The sequence below is a fragment of the Lonchura striata genome, chromosome 38 (genome assembly GCF_046129695.1).
Source record: "Lonchura striata isolate bLonStr1 chromosome 38, bLonStr1.mat, whole genome shotgun sequence".
Classification (NCBI taxonomy): domain Eukaryota; kingdom Metazoa; phylum Chordata; class Aves; order Passeriformes; family Estrildidae; genus Lonchura; species Lonchura striata.
Genome location: NC_134640.1, coordinates 1,301,410 through 1,313,585, shown reverse-complemented (window position 1 = coordinate 1,313,585; position 12,176 = coordinate 1,301,410). Strand labels below are relative to the sequence as shown.

The 12,176-nt window shown below is 51.4% G+C and overlaps 1 pseudogene; it reads left to right on the top strand.

Annotated features, from left to right (window-relative positions):
- Positions 1-2,044: 2,044 nt before the first annotated feature.
- LOC144248123 (olfactory receptor 14A16-like) lies at positions 2,045-3,430 on the top strand (annotated as a pseudogene).
- Positions 3,431-12,176: the final 8,746 nt, after the last annotated feature.

Here is a 12,176-nt window from a genome sequence, read left to right as displayed (position 1 = left end):
ATGGGTCCCACTGAGGACCATCCCCAACACAGGCTTCTCATGGACTCCTTGTAGGAGAGAATTGGAGGCAAAGATGGCACAAAAAGCTCTGACAGACTCAGTGTGGAAAGGAAATTCCAAAGTACCTTCAAGACCTTGAATATCTCAAAGCATTAATGAGCCCAAATGAGTGTCAGTACAAAGCTCTCAAAGACTTATTAATCTAATTGGGGTCATAAAGTTAATTGGGGCCATGATTGCACAAACCTCTCACAGAGTCTGTATCAGAAGGGAAACACCAAGTACTTTAAAATAATTGAGTTCCTAGAAGCATTAATTAGCCCACTAAGTGTTGATAGTGACAAAGCCTCTTCGAGGAATAATTTCAGCAGCTAACTGGAGGCCACAACTGCAAAAACCTCTCAGAGTCTCCAAGGCAAAAACAAAAGTCAAAGTTCTTCGAAAAACCTGCAGTTCCTTGGAGCATTAAGGACTCTCCAGGGCCATTCCCGACCAAGACTCCCCAGGGACTCCTTCCAGCAGATCCTTGGGGCCACTGGGATGTGGGCTGTGGGGGATGCTGAGGGCAGGACCAGGGGGTGACAGTGCCCAGCCTGGCTGGGGCTGTGCCAGGAGGCCCCAGTGCCTCAGTGCAAGGTGTCTCCTCACAGCCCTTGGTGGCACAGAGGCTGCTGTGCCCCAGGGCACCAAGACTTGGCTTCTCTTTGTCCCCACCTGTCATCACTGCCTCCAGTTCCCTGCTCTGCTGGGGCCTGGGTACACTTTCTCATTTGTGTCACTCATTCAGAATCATTAAAAGTCAAAGAAATTTTGGAGTTGGATTCTGACTTGAAGTTCTTGCGAGATTTCTTCAGCTCGGTCTCAGGGACTGATGCCGAGGGCCTGAGCACAAAGCCCCAGAGGATCATTAAAGTCCTTGTGCTGTGTCTGTGCTGCTGAGCTGGGCTGGGCTCCTGGCACAGTGGCAGGTTCTGGCAAGGGCAGCGCTGCAGAGAGACAACTCTAGACAGGAGCAGCTCCTGTGCACAGCCCAGCAGGGCTGGGGCACTGCCCACCCCGGGCACAGCACAGAGGCACAGAGAGCTTCAATCAGTCAGGGCTGGGAAGGGGCTGAGAAGGGACTGGGGCAGAATCGCTGGCAGCCCTTGGCACAGGAACCTCTGGCTGCAGCTCCTGGAGTGATCTCCTGCAGCTGGAACATCCCAATGCCCACAGACTCTGAGAGTACATTCTCTGATTATCTCTTGTGCAGAGTGGCCAGGGGTGCCCAGGGCTGTCCTGCAGAGCAGGGTCCTGCAGCCCAGGGTGCTGTGCTGGGGCAGGGGCTCTGCTGCCTGCCAGGGACAGCTCTCATCCAGCCCTGGGTGCTTCTCACAGCACTGGGGGACAGGATCTGGATGGAAGGAGACAGCTGGTAAGGCTTGGAAGTGTTCTCCCTGTGTGGTGGGGATGCTGCATTGTCCAGGACTGCTCCCAGCATGGCATTGAACTGCAGAACATTTCCAAGTAGATTATACAGGGAGAACAGCAAGGCATGGGCTGCATAAAAGGGAAAATCCTGCTTTTGAGTCTACTGCTCTGGGTTGCCTGGATGAGAAATTGCACATAGAAATTCATCTCAGTTCAGGTGGAGAGAAATAAAACAGTTTTCTCTCAGATCTGAATAAACTAGGCAGTGACAGAAATCAGCAAAGAGCCCCTTAGAGGCAGCATCTGTGTTGCTTTTCCAGCCTGCTCAGGGTTGCTCTGATGTTGCTATCAGAGCCTGCAGAGCCAGAGCTGCCCCTGGGCAGTGCCAGAGCTGGGAGGGGTCTGCAGGCTAGAGCTGAGCCCCCAGGGCTGGGCTGGGCTGTGGCAGCTCTGGCAGGGCCAGCCCTGGGCACAGGGAAGCAGCTGCTGGCAGGGACAGCTCCAGGCAGAGAGTCCTGGGCAGGCAGTGGGGGGAATGTGCCCCCAAGATGTGCTGGGATATTTAAAGTCCTCTCCAAACCCACCTATTCCAAGATTACTTTTTTTTACAGATCCCCATGTCAAGACAGCGCAAATGTCCATCAGCAGCTCCATCAGACACTTCCTCCTGCTGGCACTGGCAGACACGTGGCAGCTGCAGCTCCTGCAATTCTGCCTCTTCCTGGGCATCTCCCTGGCTGCCCTCCTGGGCAAGGGCCTCATCATCAGCGCCGTAGCCTGCGGCCACCACCTGCACACGCCCATGTTCTTCTTCCTGCTCAGCCTGGCCCTCAGTGACCTGGGCTCCATCTGTCCCCAAAGCCATGCAGAAATCCCTGTGGGACACCAGGCACATCTCCTACGCAGGATGTGCTGCACAGCTCTTTATCTTTCTGTTCTTTTTAGGAGAAGAGCTTTTACTCTAGACTGTCCAAACTAGGATAGAAACTGTTGTACAATAGTTAATAATATACTCTTAAAAGGTTTGGTTATTATATTGTAAGAGGAGTTAAAAGGGTAGTTATAAGAAATACAGTAATCAACTTACAGTATTACACCTAAAATAAACTGCATCCCCCCCAAGCAGAAACGAGCCAGCCTGGATAGAACTGTAAGGGCCAATCAGCACCTTAACCTTCATGCAAATGAAGGATCCCAACAGAAACCAAACCAAAGGAACAAAAAACAGTATAAAAAGGGGACATCTGAGTTGGTGAGACTGTGCTGCTTGACCTGGAACATTGGGAACATCCCTGCTCAAGAAAGGAAGAAGATCCGGTGCTGGCTCTGCAGCATCATCAATGGAAATGCTCCTGCTCTACCAACGGGCCCCCTTATGCTTTAGGCATTTTAATAAATGCTGAAATCACTTTAGTACAGACAGTGTGTTTCCATTTTTGATACTGACAATCATGTGCTATGACCACTACGTGTCCATCTGCAAAGCCCTGCACTACAGGACCCTCCTGGGCAGCAGAGCTTGTGCCCACATGGCAGCAGCTGCCTGGGCCAGTGGCTTTCTCTTTTCACTGCTGCACCCAGCCAAATCATTTTCCCTGCCCCATTGCCAGGGCAATGCTCTGCGCCAGTTCTTCTGTGAAATACCCCAGATCCTCAAGCTCCCTTGATCCAAATCCTATCTCAGGGAACTTGGGCTCATTGCAATTCGAGTCTGTTTAGGATTCAGATGTTTTGTGTTCATTGTTTTCTCCTCTCTGCCTATATCCAGGGCCGTGTTGAGCATCCCCTCTGAGCAGGGATGGCACAAAGCCTTTTCCACCTCTCTCCCTCACCTGCCTCTGCTGTCCCTGTTTGTAACTGGCACAATGTCTGCCTGAAGACCCTCTCCATTTCTTCACCATTCCTGGATCTGGCACTGTCAGTTCTGTATTCGGTGGTGACTCCAGCCCTGAACCCCCTCATCTACAGCCTGAGGAACCAGGAGCTCAAGGCTTCAGTGTGGACACTGATGACTGGATGATTTCAGGAACATTAAAGTGATGGCAAATAAATTCTAATAAACTACAAATCACTTGGAATAAAAGTAATCTTTGATATTTCTTGTTGGTTGCAATGTGGTGGTTTTTTGTTTTTTTTTTTCACTTTGTTTTAGTTTTCACATGCCATGGGCACTGCTGGGGCAGTGCTGATGCCTCAGGCCAGGGCCTGGGGGCTCCAGGCTCCTTGCCCAGGCTCTCACAAGAACACAGCCAGGCCAATGTTCAGCACAGAAAACCCCTGTGAGCAGCCCCAGGGTGGCTGTGGGCAGGCTGGAGGCAAACAGCATTGCTGGTGCTCTGCAAGGGCCCTGGGGGAGATGGGAAGGAGCAGCAGAGCTGGGTCTGATCCATCCCCAGTGCACTGGACAGCCCAGGGCAGCGTCCCAGAGCATCCTCATGGATCTGTCAACAATAACCACCCTCTGCAGCCCTGGCATCTCCCCCAGCTCACACAGGTGCTTTGTCCTTGCAGGCACAGACACAGCAGGACAGGCTCAGCAGCCCCTGTTTGCATTGCACACAGCAGGTGGAAGCATCCCCACGGTGTCGGTGTAGGGACATGAGCCTGAGAGAGCACAAATGCCATCAGCCCCAGGGGTCAGGAAGGGCTGGGGCATGGCAGGGAAACCACTCAGCTTTGTCATGGCCTCTGCAGTCAGCCAGAAAGTTTGTTGCCATCAGCTGGGAGTCTCCTGTCCCACTGCAGACGCTGCTGCTCAGAGCCAGGGCTGCCTGGCAGCCACCCCCAAACTGCCCTGAGCATTTCCTTGGCTTCACCTTTGCTTTCTTTATTCCTCCTGCTACAGATTTCTTCCTGTTGCCCACTGCTTTTCCCTCTCTTGCAGGCAGCCCATCCCTGTTTGCCCTTTCCTCTTTGGCCTCACTCCCAAATTTGGCACCATGGGAATGTCCCCTGGGGAACAGGATCATCCTACAAATGCTTCAGGAATTGTCTGGAGGCTCCTGCATGCCTCATGCTGCTCTCTTGCCAGAGGCACCACAGACCAGAGGGGCACATCTGGGCTGCTGTGTCTGGCTGTGGGGCTCCCTGTTCTGGGCAATCCTGCAACTGCTCCAAGGGTGGTTTCAGAGAATAACACAACCAGCAAGGTTGGAAAAAAACCTTGGACATCAAAAGTCCAACCTAGTCCCTGACACCGCCTTGTCTCCTCTGAGCCTCCTCTTCCTCAGGTTAAACAACAAGAGATCCCTCAGCCACTCCTCACAGGAATTGTGTTCCACACACCTCAGCAGCCTTGTTGCCCTTCTCTGGACATGCTCCACCCCTTCATGTCCTTCCTAAATTGGTGGCCCAGAACTGGACACAGCACTCGAGGTGCTGCCCAACCAGTCCTGAACACAGAGGAAGAATCACTGCCCTGCTCCTCCTGGCCACACCATTTCTGATCCAGCCCAGGAGCCATTGGCCTTCTTGACCACCTGGGCACACTGCTGGCTCATGTCCAGCCTGCTGTCCATCAGTCCCCCCAGGTCCCTTTCTGCCTGGCTGCTGTCCAGCCCCTTTGTCCCCAGCCTGTAATGCTGCAGGGGATGTTGTGGTCCAAAAAGCCCACAAAATATTCTTGACTAAAGAAGAGTAAGAACTACTGATAAGATTGGAGGCTCAGTTTGAGGGGAACAAAAACATCAATAAACTCATTGCAGAACACACATCACAACCAAAATGGCTAAATAAATCAGGGACAAAATAAGATTTCTGATGAAGAAACCAGCTGAACATGTAGATAAGAAACCTGGGATGTGGCATGGAACCAGGAGAGCCTCTTTGGGCCTGAGAAGGGACTTGGACATTGATCTTGAGAGGAGTCAGATGCCTGGGAGACCAGTGACTGGAAGGAAAACAGATCCCAAGATCAGTCACCATTCTGATAAGGATAACAACAGCTGAGAAACACTAAGGGACAGAGGGAGGGGCAGCTGCAGGCCCATTATCTCAGAACCCTCGGTGAAATGCTATCAGCTGGGACAATTCACATGTTCCTGAAGACATTCAAGCACTTATTAGGTACCCACAGCAGCCTTGGGGCTCTGTGCCCCATGGCCTCCCTGCTGGGCAGCCTCTGCCAGCTCCTGCCGAGCCCGTGGCACCTGTGGGGCTGCACAGACAGCCCTGCCCGGGCTCTGCCGGCCTCGGGGCCAGCAGAGAGGCAGCCAGGGCTGGCCACGGCCGGGAACAGGCCCTGAGCCCCGCAGGAGGATGGAGCTGGGCCACAGCCAAACTCAGCCCAGGGCAGAGCTGGGCTCAGCAGCCAGGGCTGCCAAGGGCTGGCACAGACAGAGGCTGGCGCTGACAAATATCCTGGGCCCCCTCCCTGCTCTGTCCATGCCCCCAAGGGCACAGAGCAGCCTCCTCTCTTGGGCACTTGCCTGTTTTCAATCCCTTGCATAGGCAAAAGGACGCTCCCTGGATGCCTGGATTATGGACAAATTCAATTGGGGAGGCCAATTACAGATAAATCAACTAACAAGAATTTATTAAGCAAGCAGTATTAAGCAAAAAAGGCAGCTCTGGGTGGCCGGGGAGTCTCCTCTCCACCATGGCACGCATGCTCCCCCTCTGACGTTTTTGTTTTTATAGTCCTTTTTTTCTTTTTCTTTTTTTTTTTTTTTCTGGTAGACATTTTCTCAATGCACTCTGTGCCAGTGCAATTGGTTGCTAGGAGGTCTTTTTTTTTCTGCCCTTGGTGGTCACAGGAATGAAGGCTCCTCATCTGTGTGAACTCAAAATGTCTCTCAGACATTTTTAAAGGTTCCAGGCCTTGGTCAGAGGCATTCTAGACCCCGGCAGGCAGCTGGAAACAGCTGTGATTTCGAGTTTGAACCATGGAATGAATTACCAAATTTGAAGGTGAAACAAGCAGTCATAAAGGGTTAGATAGTATAGTAAAAGTAGTTACAAAGTAGAGGGGAAATTGTTTTAGTATTGTACAGGGGGGTTTTAGCACATGTACAGGGGGGTTTTTACTTTGTACATGGGGGTCAGAAGTTCTAAGATGGAGGAAAGTGGGCTGTTCCTGTCCTTCCTCTTTCTTCTTCCTTACTTCCATGTTCTTGGTGATGTTGGCACTCACAGATTGGTTTAGAGTAGAAAAGCACTTGGTAATATAGGAGTAGGTATTGGGGAATAATTGTAAACATGCTATGCGTAATATATCTTATAAAAGATATAAGCAGCCCTGGGTGGGGAGAGAGAAGAAGAAGACACCGGACAGTCAGGGTGTCAGGAGTGTGTGCGTCTCTGCCCGGGCCGCTGACCAAAGGGCCGCAGCCCGAGAACATAATCTGTTAGATAATTAGCAATAAATCGTCTTGAGACCGAGCAACAAGAGACTGCGGAGTTTTTCGTCGGAAACACGGGTTGGAGGAGAGACTTTACTACCACATGAGACCCCAAACCAAACTCGGGTTCTCACATCTGGCGTTCCTGTGTGGGCATCAGCAAGAAGAACGAAAAGAAACATCAAATAACCTCCAACCTTCATCAGCGGAGAAGAAAAACAAAAGAAGAGCAGAGCACACACACTCGCAGCAAATTCCAAGAAGAGAGGGAGCAGACAGCTCGAGATAAGAACCTGACCTTCACTGAAACAACTCGTCTCGGGGACTTTCCAGGAAGGAGATGACACAGAAGCGCGCCTGGGATCTCTCACCTGTGACCTGCTGGACGGTGATCAGTGCCATCTCCGGACTGACCTCGGGTTGACTCAGCTTTTGGTGAGAAAGGTCAAAATTAAGAACATGGCAGGGGAATTCTCCCAAAAGGAAAAACAAATTGTATCTGCCTTCCAGGGCATCATCTCTGCCCATCCGGTGGAGATCGCTCAAAAAGAGCTGAAAGATTTATTATTGTGGGTGAGGTGTAATTTCCCACACTCAGACCCAGATTTATTTTTTGAGCCAAATTTTTGGCAGGAAATTAATAAGCAATTATATTATCAAGCTATAAGGAATAATAAGCTTGTCGCAAAACTTTTACCTTCAGCAAGAACAGTTTTAGAGTCACTCTCACAACACGGTAGCTCAAGCCAGGCAGCTAAGGCTCCTGGTGAAAAACAGGGTGGGGGACCGTCCAGCCAGCAGCTGGGACAGCCCCTCTCAACACAGGCATAGCAGAGGCAGTGGAAAATCAGGGAGATGATACCCAATCGCATCCCGTGTCCCCGGGTTCTCGCTGTTCCTCAGTTTCCCAAGAGTCCCTAAGCTCCTCCGACGCAGAAATTCCCCAGATGGAGGCGGGCGAGCCCGGCACAGCTGCGACCCTCAGTGGGAGGAAGGCATTGCCCAAGTCCAAACCCACGGTGAGGGGGGCAGCGGCGGCAGCAGCTCCGGTGGGGGAAGGTGCGAACGTGAGTGCAGAGCAGGGGGAGGAGGGAGAGGAAAGTGCTTTTGCATCTGCGCAGGCTGGGAGTTCAAAACAGCCCGCGCAGAAAGCGAAGCCGAGGAGAGCGGCGGGGGCGGGACGGATCGGGGCGAAAGCAGGGGGTGCGAGTGTGGCGGTGGTACGCTCGGAGCGCCCGGTGACACGTTCAATGTCGGGAATCTGTGAGGCCGCAGAAGCGGCCGCCCAAAGGGTGCGGGAATTTGGCTCCCTGACCGCGGCAGCCCGGGCTGCTGAGAAAGCGGCAGAGGGACAGCGGGAGGCGTTCCTCGCTGCAGCTGAGATGGCGGGCACATGTGTGAAGGTCGAGCAGAACCCGACAGCCACGGGTGGAGGGGATTTCTCACATTTCGAATGCGCGGTACGGACACAGGAGGGGCGGAGCCGGCACGCATGGGCTGTGGGTGCTGGCACGGAGCCAGGAGACAGGCAAAGCGAGGTGGAGACATCGGGGCTGGAATGGGAACAGGAGGGTTATTGCGTCAGCCTTGTGGGGGACGGCAGTGGCTCTGATTCGGAGGCGGTGCGGGGCGGAGTGAGGCCAAAGCATAGCCAGGGTCGGTGCAGGAGCGTTCACTCCCCTGAGATGACGCAGGCAGGGATGGGACGTGGCCAGGAGGTAAACATTCCTCAGGGCACCGTTCCATCAGCATTCCCATGGCAAACAGACGGCCCAAGCCCACAGTCAAACCCTGTCGGCTTCTGACATGACTAAATTAGAACAGTTGTTACAACAGGAGTCAGTTTCACCAACTGCAGGGATTGCAAACATGAATCAGTTGTTAGGAGAAATGCTCAAAGGTTTATCAGGAATATTGCGGGATTTGCAAATGTAAATCAATTGTCCGAAGAAATGCTCAAATGTTTATCGGAAGTGCAGATTGAAGAGCAGAGTGCGGTTCCCACCTCAGCTGGTCAGGCGGCAGCGCCATCTAGCGGCGGGACCACAACATTGCAACAGGCTTCGCAGAACTTGTCCGGTCAAGGCACTGCGCCACCCAGTGGTGGGACCGTGACATTGCAGGACTTTTTTCCAGTTTCTTATAAGAAAAACTCCAGGGTGAAAAAGGTCACATCTGCACGGCAGCAGGAACCTCCACTGACACCAGAACAGTGCGGGACTCAGGACACTTCTGCTGAGGCGCAGCAACGGGATGAAACGATACACATCACTGCTTCGGAGAGTGTCCCAGTTTGGACAATTCCAAAATCAAGGTCTGACAAAATTTCGGGGCAGGGACAGTCAATTTTAATATCAAAGGGGGTTGTTGAATTTCTTTTACAATATTTAAGCACAGCCTTGGAGTCACAGCCAGAACTGTTGGTTCATCTTCCAAAAATTTTCCAAATAATGCAGGGCAGTCGTGTGTTCTTATCCACAGCAGATGCTTCACTTTTCTCCAGAGACTCTCAGCCTTCATCTTCGCAGATGCTGCAGACGCCTTTGGTATCGGTGAGTGCTGCTGAGAGGTGCAGCCACAACAGATGACTCCACTCTACAGGCAAGTACCCACTGAATTTACAGCTTTGCAGAGTGCAAAATTGGACTGGCAGGACATTCGAGCAGAGTTGGCTCGGGAAACATAATGATACCAGTGAACTATGACGCTTAGGGCCAAGACCCGAGATGGGAACGCCTGGACCGTGGAGCAATCAAAGATTTAGCTAAGGCCATTCGGGACAATGGGTTGTCATCACCATATTTCATGCAGATGTTAAAAAGTATTTTTAGCATGTATGACTTAACACCATATGATCTTAAATATCTTGCAACATCAGTTCTTACAGACACCCAATCTCTCATGTGGCAGAAGGCGTGGAGGAGATCCCTGGAGGAGCTGAGAGCCAGATACCAGGGCGGGCCAAATGCAAACCTCACCATGGTGCAGCTTGCTGGTGATCCTCCTGAGGACGGTCTAACTCAACAGGCGGTGAGGCTCCCGCATCACGTGCTCAGCAACATCAAAGAGGCAGCACGGAGGGCAATTCTTCAGATTGCTCCAGTGGGGGTCCAGGACAACATCTACACGGAGATCAAACAGGGTCCTTCAGAGCCGTTTTCTTCATTCGTGGATCGTCTTTCTCAGGCAGTGGAGCGGCAGGTGAGCGAGGAGGAAGCGAAACCACACCTGGTCAAAATCCTCGCATTCTCCAATGCCAATCCGGAGTGCAGACGGATCATCAGCATGATGCCGTACCAGGCCACCTTGGCAGACATGATCGAGGCGTGCAGCAAGGTGGGGACACCACAACATGTTGCTTCCATCATGGAGGAACACTTGGGGGATCGAATTGAAAAACGTGTTAGGGAAGTTCTTGCAAATTATACAAAGGGCAACTCTAGGCAAAGACACGGTGCTTTGGGTGTGGGACACAAGGACATATTAAAAGGAACTGCCCGCAACTTGCAAAGACCAACAAGCCACCAGACCTTTGCCCTCGATGCAGGAGAGGGAAACATCTCACAAGTGAGTGTCACTCACAGACAGATGTGGATGGGAAACTTCTTCCGATTCTGGGAAACAGGAAAAAGAGCGCAAATCAACGCCAGCGCGCTCAGGCAAAAATCCTGGCGGTGACACAGAACCAACAGGAACAATCCTCGGGGAGAAATAAACAGAGCCCGTCAGCAGAGCAATCTCCAAAATCCCCAGCGACCCAGACTTGGTACCACCTGGGTTCCAATGCGTCTTGGCAACCTCCAAATTGACGTGTCTTTTGGACAATAGCCATGCAGTGATACCTACAGGTGTCACAGGGACTTCTTGGAAAAGGCAGGACTTTTTAATAATGGCCAGGGACAGAAGAACTATCCTTGGACTTGTTGTTTATCCATCTTTGATTTCAGCAAACCATAATGAGGAGCTGATGGTCACGGCAAAAGCCTTGCGACCACCTCTGACAATTCCACAAAACACACCGATTGCTCGAGCTATGGCTCTGCCATCTCATCCAGAAAGGCAAGCCATGCCGGTGTTCAACAAACGGGACTCTTTTCCTGGTGATCAAGCAGATGTGCATGCATCTTGGGTGAAACATTTGAGCCGGGATCGGCCCATCGTTACTTGTCAGTTGACTTGTAACGAAAAGACAATTGCTATTACAGGAATGGTCGACACAGGAGTGGATGTTACAGTTATTTCATACATTTTTTGGCCTCAGGAATGGGACTTGGTTGCACCTTTGGGTTCTCTCACAGGCATAGGGGGGAGTTCCCTGTGCATGCAGAGTGAGAATGCAATTGTCACAGGCCCGGGAAAAAAGACAGCAGTTATCCGTCCTTTCATCGTGCAAAAGCCCATCACAGTATGGGGAAGGGACCTTTTGGCACAATAGGGACTGAAATTAGAGTTGGATTTTTAACAGGGGTCACTGTGGCACTCGCCACTCTGAAATTTACCTGGAAAACAAATGATCCTGTTTGAGTGGATCAGTGGACCATAGAGTGGAAAAAATTGAGTGCGTTGAAAAAGTTGGTCCAGGAACAGCTGCAGAAGGGACACATCAAACCAACAGACAGCCCATGGAACTCCCCAATGTTTGTCATTCGCAAGAAAACTTCAGGGTCTTGGAGACTGCTTCATGATCTCAGGAAAATCAACGAGGTCATCGAGGACATGGGGCCACTGCAGCTTGGGCTTCCATCTCTCTCGATGATCCCGAGGGACTGGTCGCTTGTGATCATTGATCTCAAGGACTGTTTTTTCAGCATTCCACTTCATCCAGATGATGCTCCATGCTTTGCATTTTCTGTCCCAAGCATCAACAGAGAAGAACCTCTGCAAAGACACCACTGGACGGTTCTTCCTCAGGGGCTCAAAAATTCTCCAAGCATTTGCCAATGTACATGGCCCAAGCTTTGCATCCATCATGAGAGAAACATACAAACCCAAAAATTATCCATTATATGGATGATCTGCTCATTGCAGCACCAACAAAACAGGAGGTGCAAGAGGTTCGTGACTGTGTGATTGCGCAGTTGCAAAAAGCAGGACTGGAAACTAGTACACCAAAAATACAGGAAATTGCACCTTGGAAATACTTGGGATGGAAGATCACGAAACAAACAATAAGGCCACAGAAACTGGAAATCAACACAAAGGCCACCAATCTCCAGGACTTGCAACAGCTTTTGGGGGAGATCAACTGGATGAGACCGATCATGGGAATCACCAATGATGACATCTCGTCATTGCTCGATCTTTTGAGAGGGGACAACAACATCAAATCTCCCAGAACTCTGACGCCTGAAGCAAAAAGAGACCTTGAAAAGATCACAGACATGATTCAGCAGAGAAAAGAACATCGCTCTGTAGAATCATTGCCTT